Source organism: Heptranchias perlo, chromosome 28 (assembly GCF_035084215.1).
Source record: "Heptranchias perlo isolate sHepPer1 chromosome 28, sHepPer1.hap1, whole genome shotgun sequence".
NCBI classification, from domain to species: Eukaryota; Metazoa; Chordata; class Chondrichthyes; order Hexanchiformes; family Hexanchidae; genus Heptranchias; species Heptranchias perlo.
This window is the reverse complement of record NC_090352.1, coordinates 9,992,231-10,006,579: the sequence shown is the minus strand read 5'-3', so window position 1 is coordinate 10,006,579 and position 14,349 is coordinate 9,992,231. Positions and strand designations below refer to the sequence as shown.

Genomic DNA, 14,349 nt, shown 5'->3' with positions numbered 1-14,349 from the left:
TATAAATGCAAGTTGTTGTTGCTGTTAGCAGGATGTTCAACCATGCTGGGCACTATGCCCAAGCTCAATATCCACACTTGCACATTCACAGAAGGAGTCACTGAATAGCAGACAAAGAGTGGGCCATATCTTTCTCTTTCCAAGCCTGGATGGTAATGAAGCCAGTTGCACACACTAGGGATTGTACCTGGGGACAATCTTAGATCTGTTTGGGTCAGGTTCACACCATGTAGTAGTAGTAAGAGGGTTCTCTGTGAACTTTATTAGCACTGAGGTGGAAAGGGCCAGATGCAGCTATTAATAAGTCATTGTGGAATGCACAGTGAGCAAAAGAAAGGATTTGAAACAATCTGATCTTAAGCTGAAGCCTGACTCAATCTTGGAATCAATGCTGTGCAATAAATGGCGCTGTGGTGGGTGTGGAAAGTTTTACACATGGACACGATGTTTTTTTCCTAAAGAGGCTGGATTTGAGGAGAATTCAGCTGCAGTGTCGGTTGCTCTAGCATTGGCCTACCCGTGACCGGGTGATGAGTTTCCAATATAGCCACACGAAGTGGACTCGAACACTAATTACAATGCTTCAAAACCAGCAAAACAAATTATCCCCATGCTGACAATACGATAAGCTTGGGGCTTTCTTGTACTGAACACATCTGTCGTTTGTACTAAACCAGTTAGGACATCAGACTATTCAGGAGGGTAGACTGCCGTCTATTTCTGACATGAATCCAACGCAGCAGGAGTGGAACAGAAAGTTCAACACTAACAAATGCCGTCCAAAAAGGGCTGGTTCTAAACCACTGCAAGAAATCTAAAGTTCGTCTAATTTCAACCCTTTGGATTTGCACATGCCCATTCTTTAAACAGGATGCTGCATGCACAGTACGATTTTTTGCTCTGTTGGGTCCCTGTTGGACAAAGTATTTTGTTTACTGTTTATTGACAATTTCCCACCTTAACACTGAGTGCCATTGTATAGTTTATAATGAAAAGGGCATTTCCTCACCTTTTGCCCCCTCTATTGCTACCTACACCACCCCAGGACAGAAGGGTGGTCAGGCAACCTGTTACTAGACTGCTGTGTAGCTGTCCCTTGGGAGGTGCAGGAGTCTGACCCAGGGTGAATCTATTGTTTTTCCTCTTACTCCCCATAACAGCTGAGAACAGTATGAGGAACAGCGGGTGTAAAGTGTGTCCTCCCATTCCGTGGCCCCCAATCCATGAACACATTATCGCCCCCGCCCCTTTTTCCTCCATTTAGCCTTCTTCGACCAAAAGTAGTAACCTGGCTATTCTTTGTACATGAGCCAAAACAGAGAGTGGCAACAAGTCATTCGGCCATGGGATTAGCGACACACACGCACACACCGCCCCACCCTGAGATCAGTTAAGTCAGCAAAGAACGAGGATCAAACCTGGGACTCAGCTATCAGTGAAGCTGCATAGAGATGCTGCATTCCTGCTTCCCCCATTTAACATGCAAACATTATAGCATTTTAATTATAAAACAAAATTACTTCCGCTAATAATTTAACACCAAGATTGCACCCTGCGGAAAGGTTGAGAGCAGACTGAAAGGAATACATTTGGAATTGCAGCATTCTGTCAATTCAAATTATTTGAGATCTTGGAAATTAATAGACTATTCTGTCAGCTAGATGCCAGAGTTATTAAATAATCCCAAGCCACTGCTGTCAGTAGTGTATAAATTAAAACGATGGTGGGTATATGCATACATCATATTTTTGTGTTTTTCCCCTTCCTTTCCTGAAGGCACTGACTCTTACTGGGGGACAGTTCTTAGATACAGGCTGCCTTCTAGTACCCCAAACAAGTGGCCATTGTCATACTGACGACAATGTGAAGGGAGAATTTTCTGCTTCTGTATCCCTAGTGCAAAGCTTTGCCTGTCAGCAGCATCCATTGGGAAGCCTTGCACACCTGATTTGATTTATTGTAATGGTTGGAAAATCAGGGACTGCGCATGCAGGACTCCCAGACATGTACTCTGGAAAGGTTTCATGCTGAGAACAAAAAAAAAGGGCGAAATCGCCCTGAGAGTCAGCAGGCTATTCAATCATGGAGGGAGTACCACAGCAAACCCTCATCCAGTCCTCACCTGACGTCCACACACATGCCCTTTCCAGCAGCAGTCACAGCAATCAGAAGCACGGACCCTGGTCGCGTTCTCCTATCACACCCGAGGGATGGTGATCCCAAATGTCACCCCACCACCTATTGCCGCCCCAGCTGAGATAAACTAACTTATTCCACACTGCAAACCAAATCTGGGGCCTCTTCGTTCATATGCCTCAATGTTATACGAAGCCATCTGGGCTGCTTTCAATTTTTCAGTTAGGAGTTCTTTATCAGGGCAGAGATATGATCCTATTCTCACTGGTATCTTCCATTTGCAATGCACATTTCAAGATCTCAAATAATTCAGTTCTCTGTATAAAGAATACCCCTGAACTTTTCCATTTTAATTCGGATGTCTCGCCATTAACAGCATCATTAAGAAATGCATCAGCAACATGCAAGAATCCAAAACCAGCAAGATCAGCTCTTCAGACAGCTGATTAACAGTCTGACAGGCTGCGACGTGAACGCTCCTCCATGGCTGCAACCATCTTTATACCAGCCAATAGGGTGGTGACTCCTATATAGTGGGAGGGTTTTATGGGCTCCCACAACTCATATCATGTTGAGGAGGGGATGCCACCCACCCACACAAGTATATATCAACCCAGAATTCAGAGCTGAAGCTTCCGTCTCCACTCGCCGGGATCGTCTGGAGCGGGGTTCGAATCCTGAACCTTCTGACTCAGAGGTGGGAATGCTACCACTAAGCCAAAGGCTCACTCTATGTTGAGAGGTACAGGATAAGGAACACCTCAATGTAAAGTGACAGAAGCAGATTATCCTAAATTGCTTTCATCCTCAAAGGCAGCACTACTGGAGGGCAGCGAGCGCACTGCCCATCGCACCCTCCTGATTCGGAAAGGGGAACCCTAAATAGAAATGAGAAAAATACGATTTTTATTCCCTTGCCTCTTTCCACTCTCTCATCTCGTACCGCATTCAAGTTACTATTCATGTGTGAGCCCAGACAGCAGACAATTTTGACCATTGAGAATATCATGAAAACCATATAAATCTCAGACAGTCAGTGGAGGTTCATGCTGTGACCCCTCGGTTCCTTTATACCAGGAATGCAGCTACAGGAGCAACGGGATGAGATCCACCAAGAGAGGGATTTGGTCTCACACTTAGCCCAAGTAAGTTCACAGCAGAAAATGGCTATGTGATTGTAGGGAGAATCTGATCACCGCTCATCACTGTGAACCGGGTAGAAGATTCCAACGTTGGCTGGGACACAGTGAAAATAAGACGACCCACAACAGTGGGTGTTTATCTTTGTGGCGTTTTACTTGGATCTGGTGTATCTGGTTACCGCCTTCGTGCCTTCTGACACGACGTGCTTGGCCAGCTCCCCGGGCAGCAGCAGGCACACGGGCGGTCTGGATCTCCGGGGAGCTGATGTTGCAGCACTTGTTGGAATGGGCCAGGCTGGAAGCAACACCATGCGATGCACTCGAAAATATCAAAAATTCACAAAGGAGTTCATGACACTGATTGCCTTGGAGGAGATGCCGGTGTCAGGGTGAACATGCTTCATCACTTTGTAAACTGAGTAACTCTCCTTCCCCTGCTTCTCGCCGCCCTTTGCTGTGGCTTTACTCATGACTGTCTTGGTGCTGGTTTCTTATCGTCACACATTTTCAAAGTCAAAATTTCACACACGGAAGTCAGAAGTTGTAGGGCTCAGTTCAAATGACCATTAAAGGCTATTGTTTGGAAGGCACGATTGGCAGCCTCAGGCTCATTCCACTGAAACTCCAGGGAACACAAGCTGCCTCATTTGGTCATAACAGCATTAGATTTTTGCCTGGCTGTGAGGGAGGGGAAGTTGCCACATAAAGGAAAGCGTTTTAGTGCGATGTTGCAATGCCAATACACTATGTCTGGCTTTGCTGCCGACCAGCACTATACCTCTGCTTCAAAGGGTAAACACCCAATTAGAATCAACATTTTAACCGAATAAGCACTAAGTTTCTTTGCTTACAAAACGTAACCACCTTTTAACATCTGCAATCACTACCCTCTGTAACTTAAACCTGCAGAGCCCAGCACAAACTCTAGCACTTGACTCCCCCCTTCTCTCCTCCATAACTGAAGCTGATTACTCATGCTGAGGTACAGTTTCTTTCTTCATGTACATGCCATAACAGCAAGCGTTCAGCGAGGGACATCACAATTGAGCCAATCATTGTCCTCTGCCAACATACACACAGGCGCACTTCCAAGGACGGATCATGGGACAGCGTTCAGGAGTGGGACCTCGGACTGGTATTCTCCTCCCTAGAGGGAGATGAAGCCAACTACACCTACCCCACACTAATGAACTCAGCTAATTCCACACAGATCAGGTTATCAAACCCTGGGCCTTTGTCTTCTGCACATCTCGCTGCCACACCACGTGGTGCATCTGCCCACTGATCCAGGAGGACTGTTAGCAAGAAATATGTTGAAGTTGCTGGTCTGTGCTGAGTTAGCAGATCATGGGACTACAACTGGTCTCAGTGCCCCTGGGCTGCTGAGATGGGGGTGGAGGGGGGGGGGGGGGGGGAAAGAGGGGAAAATCAGCCAGACTTGCCACTCCTGATCACTATCTACTGACCCCAGGTGAAAAGTGTGGGTGTGGACATAGGGTTAGTGCAGGCTCAAGCATAATGCCTCCTATGGCCAAAATGTAAATCCACACTTATCTTCAATAAGGTGCCAGAACGCTGCCAGTCCCTGGACAATACTTCAGCAAGGTTGAACATTAAAAAAAACTTAAAACTATCTCCTGCCTGGGAAACGAAACCCCCCATTTTACAGCAAGAGCGAGCTTTTGTCAGGCTCCTGGCCAGAAATACCCAGCCTTAATGTAGTGTAAAGAGGTTTAACCTACACTTCAATTTGCCTGAACAAGTGGTTCGATAGTGGAGAGGGAAAAAAAAAATCAAAGTATTCGTTTTACATAAATGTCAAACTGTGAAAATTATGAGCAAAACAGCAAACATAATTGCTTTCGAAGTAAAAAGATGCATGAAACCAAACCAGGGAAAGAGGGCAGCCCTGTAAATGGGTCTATTAAAAGTGATTGCTTTGAAAAACAGAGGAGACTGGCTGGATGTTACAGTGGGCAACCACATTATCCTTTTACCTGTGGGTCTTGGGATGGAGAGCATACAGATAGATTGGATCAAAGTCTCTCTCTCTCACTCAACCAGCTGTTAAGGGTGCTACTTGAAGCAAGTTTAGAGCAGTCATGACCTAGTTCTTTGTAGGCATGGTTCCACAGAGCAAAAGTGCACACAATTTGCCAATAATTGGCAGTCTCACTCAGATCACGATGATGTCTGGTGTGGGGAAAAGTAAGTCACACTGGTACAGTAGAAGGTGCTTTACCAGGGTTGGGGTCGAGACACCCTGCAGGAGTTTAATCCTGCGTCTAACCCATGCTATAGCTGACCTGGAAGTGCTTGATGCTGGCACTAGGTTAAAAAAGAGGGGTGGGGAAATGCTCCAGGTTTCCATGCACTGACATTTCTTCACCAGATCCATACAGATCAGCTCACACACTGCAGGGGCCTCCACCTCTGTACATAGGATATGTAGCATTGAATCTTACACCACAGAAGGAGGCCGGCTCTTTGAAAGAGCTATCCAATTCGTTCCACTCCACTCCTCTTGCTCCATAGCCCTGCAATTTTCTCCAATTCTCTTTCGAAAGTAATTATTGAATCTGCTTCCACCGTCCTTTCAGGCAAAGCATTCCAGATCATAGTAACTTGCTGCATAAAAAAAAACCTCATCTCACCTCTGGCTCTTCTGCCAATTCCCTTAAATCTGTGTCCTCTGGTTACCGACCCTTCTGTCAGTGGAAACAGTTTCTCCTTATTTACTCTCTCAAAAGCCTTCATGATTTTGCCCAATGTGAACTCTTCATTCCCTCAGCTGAAACCCACAAAGTTTCACATATCGTCCTTAATTATTTAAGGATCTAAAACGGTCAAAACCATGAAATTGTTCCAAGACCATTTCTGCATTCTCACCTCCACAAAAATAAACATTTTTAAAAGGGAAGTGCAATATTTTGCCACAGCAGCTTTCTTGATGCAAAAACAGGAAGGCAGTGACTATGTGGCTGACCTTTGCTGGAATGTAATGGAATGACTCAGTGAAACACAAAAATGTGGACACAGATGGTGCCAGAAACACTGAAGGAGATTAATTTCCTGCCACCAGGACTAGTGAGGAAGGAAGATAAATAGGCCTGGAATGTGAAACACAGCACCAAGAATCTCCAAATTGAACTGTCTAGCCGTGCTGGTCAGAAGGACCGTGGTCAAACTCCAGAACTCTGCTGAGTTCAGCGAGCACAACTGGGACAATAGCTGGAATGCTGCAGGGGGCGGGGGGGGGGGGGGTGCAGATGGGTGGTTGTGGAAAACAGCCAGGGACCCTGCTACTAACTGCTATCCAGTGACAACCCCCGCCCCCCATTCGACAAAAAGTGCATGTGTATGGGTACTGAGGGGTCAGGACTAGGCTCAGCTGTGATGCCCCTCACAATCCAGGCACACATGGTAATTTAGGCAAGAGGGTCATTGGGCACATGTAGATCTGTACCCCAGTACAAGTCAGAAAAGGGGAGGAAAGTAAAGAGATTGGGAGGGGGGGGCACCAAAGTTTTCCAAAAATGAGCAGCTTCAAACTTAATGCTGCCAGATACTCTAATCCTCCTCTGTACAGCCAGGTATTGCTGAGCTTGGATTGACCTTTTAATTGACTTCTGCCCCCCAACATTACATTCCAACTGGGGATTCATCAACTAGAAGCCAAAATTATTTCAATGATTTTGAAAACAAATCATATGACAGTCATGTCCCTAAACAGGAAGAACTCTCGTCAAGAGCGACAGGGCATTCCAGAAACAATAAAAAGTACTTCAAAACTATTAGCGCAAATGCTTATTTAACCTCTTCCCCACATCAGTGGAATGCTTAACCAAAAGCCACTTCTGGATTCACTTCTAATCTCTTCCAATGAAGTGAAAGGATCGAATTTCGGCAGAATAGCACAACTATATTTCAATAATGTCCAGCAGCCCAAAACAATCTAATGCTCCCTATAAATTATCAGCACCTCGAATGTAAAGGGGACTACTGCCTCCAGAGATGGCTTTCCTGGGTTCCTCCAAGGTAACTGCTACTTTACTGGCTGTGGGTGCCTCACCTACTGGCTCCTACAGACTTCCTAGGCCATTAGGGAAGATCCAGGACACTGCCTGGATTCTGCCCTGCGATATAATTGGTGCAGATCCTACAGTAACTGGATCAAAGTGACTATTCTTCACGGATGAGCCTCGATAGTAAGAGATGGAAGTCCACTCAAGCGGGAGGGAGATAGGGGAGGCGGATCTCAGCAGAAGCGGCAGCATCTTTTTGGTGCTGACACGGTGGTGTTCATGGCATACTAACATCTGCCACAACCTTGCTAGTGACCTCAGTTTCATGACGTTAATGCTCAGTACATGAACACTAGCCAATATGCATGGCCAGCCCTGCATGTACACGGGATGTTGGGAATCCCACAGGATGACCACCTGCACATCACAAAATAAATTCAGGAGAGCTACTCAGGTATACTGAGCTTCCGAGACCCGGGCTACTGTGTAAAAGTAGTTTGAATTTCACTTATGAATTAATCGATTAAATGCACTTTTTTTTTGTTTTGAAGACCAGCCTTTCCCCTGGTCATTTCTGGGCCGTTGGCTCCACTCACGCCCGAGTCAGAAGGTTGTGGGTTCAAGTCCCATTCCATGGACATGAGCACAAAATATAGGCTGGCACTCGTGTACTACTGAGGGACTGCCCTCTCCGGTGGGTGTTAAAGATCCCGCAGCACTAATCGATGAGTAGCGGCATATTCCCAGTGTCCTGGACAACAGTTTTCCCTCGACCAACACCTTAAACAGAGTATCTGGTCATTTATTTAATTGCTGTTTATGGGAACTTGCTGTGCACTAGGCTGCCGTGTTTCCTACATTACAACAGTGACTGCACTTCAAAAGTACTTCACTGGCTGTAAAGTGCTTGGAACATCCTGCGGTTGTGGAAGGCACTATATAAATGCAAGCCTGTCTTTCCTTTGAGACGCAACATTGCACATGCAAATCATCTCCAAAAGCGTGGCATTTCAATATTAAACCCTAGAGCCTCCAGAAACAAGGTATGAATAACACTGTTGTCACGCCAGAGTGATAAACTCAATGATGTGTACTTACAAGGTGCAAGGTATTGAGATTGCTCTTGTACCCAAAGTACTCCATTAGCATTCAGATAAAAGAGCTACAACAAAATTCAGTAACTGAGGAGCAACTACTCAGACAACACTGATGGGAAGATATTTCACATCAGTTCACCACCATCCCTCAGTTTGTCCAATACTGAAGTGTTAACTTGGCTCAGTTGGTAGCACCGTCATTCCTGAACCAGAAGGCTGGGGGCTGAAGCCCCATTCCAGGATATGAACACAGAATCTAGGCTGACACTCCAGCACAGTACAGAGTAGTGCATTGTCAAACAAAATGTTAAACCGATGATATGTCTGCCCAGTGTTTCAGATGGACGTTTCACTGCATTTGAAAAATAATTAATTGCATGTGAAGCAGTTTGAGATTTTGAGAGAGCCATAAATGGAAGTCTTTATTCGTAAAACCACTTCTACGGCAATGCATTTATGTTACTGCTGGTGACAACTCCAACTGACTCTCTAATATAAATGAGGCATCACTCGTGCCTCTAACAGCAGGAGACCCACCTCAGGAGGTGCTGCTAGCAGCAAACTAACTACTGCCCCACTGCTGCCGATTTTCTGGCCACAGGCAGGTTAAGAGTTGAGCCCACCTACCCATGGAGTTTTTGCATTCTGATCTCCCAACATCAGGCAAGGGCCACAGGGGCAAAATCAAACACAGATTCTGCACTGGCAGAGTTATATTGGAGCTGTTGGTCTCTGTTTACACTGCAGGATGGTCTGCGAGAGGATCCATCAGGTCATCAGATCGCTGCATTTCTCCACAAGTGTTGACTTATTAACACATTATTTTTGTTGCTGTATACAAATTTAAAATATTTTTCACAATGAGAATACTCTTTCCCTTTCACAGGTTAGGACAAGGGTATCTGAACAGGGCCCCTGGGAGTGAGTCAACATTTTCGTGTAGTGTGGCAACCACTACAGGAGTATCATCAGCATTTGTGGAGGTTGCCAGATGTGTGTGTTTTTAGAGAAAAATTTGAAAACCACCGATCTAAAAATATATAACCCACAGGATCAGCTTAATTCACTTAGCAGCACTCTCCTCAGTCAGACGGTTATGGGTTCAAGCCCCACTCCAAGATTGAGGCAGCTAATCTAGCCCGACGCTGTAGTTCAGTATTGACAATTGTAAACAATTTTACAACACCAAGTTATAGTCCAGCAATTTTATTTTAAATTCACAAGCTTTCGGAGGCTTCCTCCTTCCTCAGGTAAATTACATTTACCTGAGGAAGGAGGAAGCCTCCGAAAGCTTGTGAATTTAAAATAAAATTGCTGGACTATAACTTGGTGTTGTAAAATTGTTTACAATTGTCAACCCCAGTCCATCACCGGCATCTCCACATCATGACTACCATCGTTCAGTATTGAGGGAGTGCTGCTTTGTTGGAGGTGCATCTTTTGGATGAGACATGAAAACCATGCTGAAGATTCGATGACACCATTCAAAAGGAAAGCAGCGAGCTCCTTCAGTGTCCTGGCCAACATTCTTTCCTTGACCAACACCAATAAAAACAGTCTAAGAGTTCATTCATTCATCTGCCATTTGTGGGACGTTGCTGTGCACAAATTGGCTGCAATGTTGATCTGCCTAACAGTGACTACACTTCAAGAAGTAATTCATTGGATGCAACGTGCTTTGGGGCATCCTGAGGATGTGATGTGGTGGGGGTCGGGGAAACAGCACCCTAACAGGTACTGTGTACACTTGCGGTTGAGAAACTGACAGATTCTTGAGCAAGACTCAACATTTTTGGGAGCTTTCCCCTGATCATTGCTGTCTCGGTAGTTTTTAAAAAGTAGTACTGTCTGTGTCAATATAGTTGTATTTTCTGTTACTCCGATGAATTATGTCACTTGTGATGACACTATCAGAAAAGTTATATACAGCTACTCTGCATCCTCAAACATAGCATCTAAAAGTGTGATAAAGATAAGACGCCGTATGCATAGCCTCGGTTGGGTTTAGTTTTGTTCCTACAAAAAATTTGTACAAGTGGCTACTGATGCAGAGACTATATAACCTTTTAAAATGGAATTGGATAAGTATTTGAAAAGGAATATAAAAGATTGAGGAAAAATGTAGAGAAGTAGGGTTACAGTAAGTAGCTCCAGTGGAAGAGCTGGCACCAGCATGGGAACATAGGAACATTCAGCCCCTCAAGCCTGTTCGCCATTCAATTAAAATCATGGTTGATATGAATTTTAACTCCATTTAGCAACCTTGATTCCATATCCCTTATTACCCTTACCTACAAAAATTTATCCATCTCAGTTTTGAAATTTTCAATTGACCTATCCTCAACAGCTTTTGGGGGGGGGGGGGTTCCAGATTTCCACTACCCTTCATGTGAAGAAGTGCTTTCTGAAATCACCCCTGAACAGCCGAATTCTGATTTTAAGGTTATGACCCCTTGTTCTGGACTCCCCCACCAGAGATAATATAGCTGTATTTTCTTGCAAGTTTTTTCTCGTGTTCCTTTTTTTGCAGTTCTTACTACTTTCTTTGTACCTCTCCCAGCCTGCTATTCTTTGCATTCATATAAGCCCTTTCTTCTAGTTTTATAGTATCTCTTACCTCTTTTGTTGACCAATGTTGCTTAAATTACACAAGTAGAGCTCTTGCCCTTTAGGAGTATGTATGGGTCTTATATTGTACCAAATACTTCTTTGATCACCTCCCACTGTTCATCTGTAATTTTATCTGTTAACAGTTCTACCCAGTCTACTGTGGTCAATTCCCGCCTCATCCCTTCAAAGTCAGCCTTCCTGAAATTTAAAACCTTGGTTCGTGACTCATCCTTCTCCCTCTCAAACCTAATATTAAATTCTATCATATTATGATCACTGTTAGCTAGGTGTTCTCTTACTGTTAGATTATTGACTAATTCAGGCTCATTACTCATCACTAAATCTAATATGGCCTGTCCTTTTGTTGGTTCAAGAACATATTGTTCCAGAAAACTGTCTCGAATACATTCAAGAAATTTGTTGCCTTTGGGCCTCGAGCTGTTCTGCTTCTCCCAATCTATGTGAAAATTGAAGTCTCCCATTATAACCACCCTGCTTTTGCAACAAGCTTCTCTGATCTCTGTATTTATGCATCCTGCTACTTTATCACTGCTATCAGGAGGTCTGTTAACAACTCCCACCAAAGTCTTACATCTTTTTCTATTCCTCAATTCTACCCAAAGAGTTACTACTGCCTGCTCACCCTTACTGATAGCCCGTCTTTCTAATGCTGTCCTTTAACAATATTGCTACTCCTCCTTTTCCAATTTCCCTGTCTTTTCTAAAGGCCTTATAACCTGGAATATTTATCCCCCAGTCATGCTCAGCTGATAGCCAGGTCTCGGTGATGGCCACGTCATACCCTTTAAGCTGCATTTGCGCTTCTAATTCACTTGTTTTATTCCTTATGCTATGTGCATGTGTGTATACAGGTGTTATGTGCTAAATGGCCTGGTTCTGTGCTGTAATTCCAATGACTTTAGTGGCCCAAAATCAACAACAGAACCAAATACAATACAACATTACCATAATTCAACCATATACACTCACATTTATAGCTGTATGTTTATATACAAATTTGTACAGAGGCTGCTTTTTTAAGCTCAAGCAGTCTTCATACTTTCAAAGAACACAGCATTCAGGACTTCAGTAAGCGTGATGGTGACTGAGTTTCAGATTGTGTCCATTTGAACTGTGAATAACAGCTAGTAACACAACAGATTCAGTGTTTCAAAACTTGGGTTGCTTCTGGGGAAGGGAGTTGGAGTAATGGTGGTTACAGTTTGTCACTATAGTTTGTGCTAACAAAGAAAGGGCACCAGTGTGGGAAGGAATCTTTAGTGATGAATTAAGTACATTACTCAAGTAAATTCTATCCTAGCACAGTTGTATATATTTTTGAAATCTAATATAACCAGAGTCAAAATGGACTCTGTGCTACGTATCTAAATGCTAAGATATTCCTGGCTGTCTAAATTACCATTGGAGATTTACATTAATTTGTATGGCAAATAGAATGAGTTTAAAGATGCTAACTGATACATTCAGGTGTTGAGATGGTAGATCCTGAGTCACAAATCAGCAAACAATCTGGCATCATGCAGTTCACAAGATGCACCTTAGCATTCTATATGATATTTTTATAAGTGTATTAAATGTTAAAGGGTAACATTGAGCAAGATTGCTACATATCAAAGTACAAATCTAAAAATATAAATAGCAATGCAATGCAAACAATAATAGCATCAAGTCAATCTGACACTATAAATTGAAGTTTGGAACTACCAGATTACGTCACTTAAACTCATTGCTAGATGCTCAATAGTCTGCGTATTACAGAATTACTCTCAATTTATACATGTGGTCATTGTACCTCAAAAGTTTTATTACATTTGAACCAAAGACCAGGAATCGTTGTAGTCAAATAAATGATGCAGATTAGTTGCATTATGTCTGGAAGTGGATTTTTCATATCAGCAACGATCACAAAACAAACCACAGTTCCGAAAGTAACCAATCGCAACTTACATTTGATCAACAGCTAAGAGAAAGCTACCCATCAGAAAACCAGCCAATCAAATCACTCAAACTGCTTTGAGCTGCCATCTTGATTTGAGCCAACCCAGCTGATGCTCAAACAACATTTGTAACATTATATACACACACCAAATTAAATTCTTTCCAAAATAATTTAAAAGTTTACAGAAGCTGGAGAAGACAGTTAAAAAACTGGTGACAGAAACAGATCCTATATTGACGGTGGTTAGGAGAGGGAAAACGCAATGGATTATAAAGGAATAGGTTAAATTATTAAAAGATTATTCCAGGAGCTTGAGACCTGGAGTCGGATGAGTAAGCAAGCCATTATTTTGCAACATCTCAAGCAGCAGAAAACAGCTGGGAATTCAGATGCCCCTTACTGACCCAACTAGATGATCAGTCCACACCATGAATCCATGTTGTTAGAACCAAGCAGATTAAAGAAGAGCAATGCATGGAAAATTAAATGTTCCAAATGCAATAATGTGGGACATAAATTGATTGCTGATCTGAGAGACAGTCCAAGGTCTTCAACAGGGAGACATAATTCAGCCATCAGTCACAAGGCATGAGTACTGGCTGTAAATGCAGAGAATCTGATGTTGTACTCAGTTATGGTAAATGAGGGCCAACAAGGTCTGACACTGGGACAACCGCATCTAGTGCACAGCAACCCCAACAAGCAGTTTAAAGGTTGGGCAGAGAGACATTAAAGGATCAATGTACACTCACAAAAATGATTAATTGTCATTAGTACTCTTCACTGCTGCAACAACTTGCATTTATAAAGTGCCTTTAACATAGGAAAACTTCCCAAGGCATTTCACAGAGTGCAATCAGACAAAAAATGACAACGAGCCAAAGGAGGAAATATTAGGACACGTGGTTAAAAGCTTGGTTAACAAGGTAAATTTTAAAGACAGCTGAAGGCACGGCTGCCAATGGTGGGGCAAAGGAAGTGAGGGATGCACAAGAGACCAGAGTTGGAGGAACGCAGAGTTCTTGGAGGGTTGTGAAGCTGGAAGTGGTTACAGAGGTAGGTAGGAGCGAGGCCATGAAGGGATTTGAATGCGAGGATGATCATTTTAAAAATCAAGGCATGGATGGACCAGGTGCCAATGTAGGTCAACGATGGGTGAACAGGACTGTTTTTGGCGTTTTGGGTGAGCTCAAGTTTATGGAGGGTGGAAGATGCAAGGCAAGCCAGGACAGCATTGGAATAGTCAAGTCTGGAGGTATCAAAAGCATGGATGAGAGTTTCAGTAGCAGATGGGCTGAGGCAGGGGTAGAGACGGGCAATGTTACGGACATGGAAATAGGCGGTCTTTGTGATGGAGAGGATTATGGGGTTGGAAGCTC

The 14,349-nt window shown here is 43.6% G+C and overlaps 1 protein-coding gene across 2 annotated transcripts in view; it reads right to left on the bottom strand.

The window, feature by feature from the left end:
• hip1 (huntingtin interacting protein 1) overlaps window positions 1–14,349 on the bottom strand; it is a 228,191-nt gene that overhangs the window by 160,216 nt on the left and 53,626 nt on the right. The gene's annotated exons all lie outside the window — the stretch shown is intronic.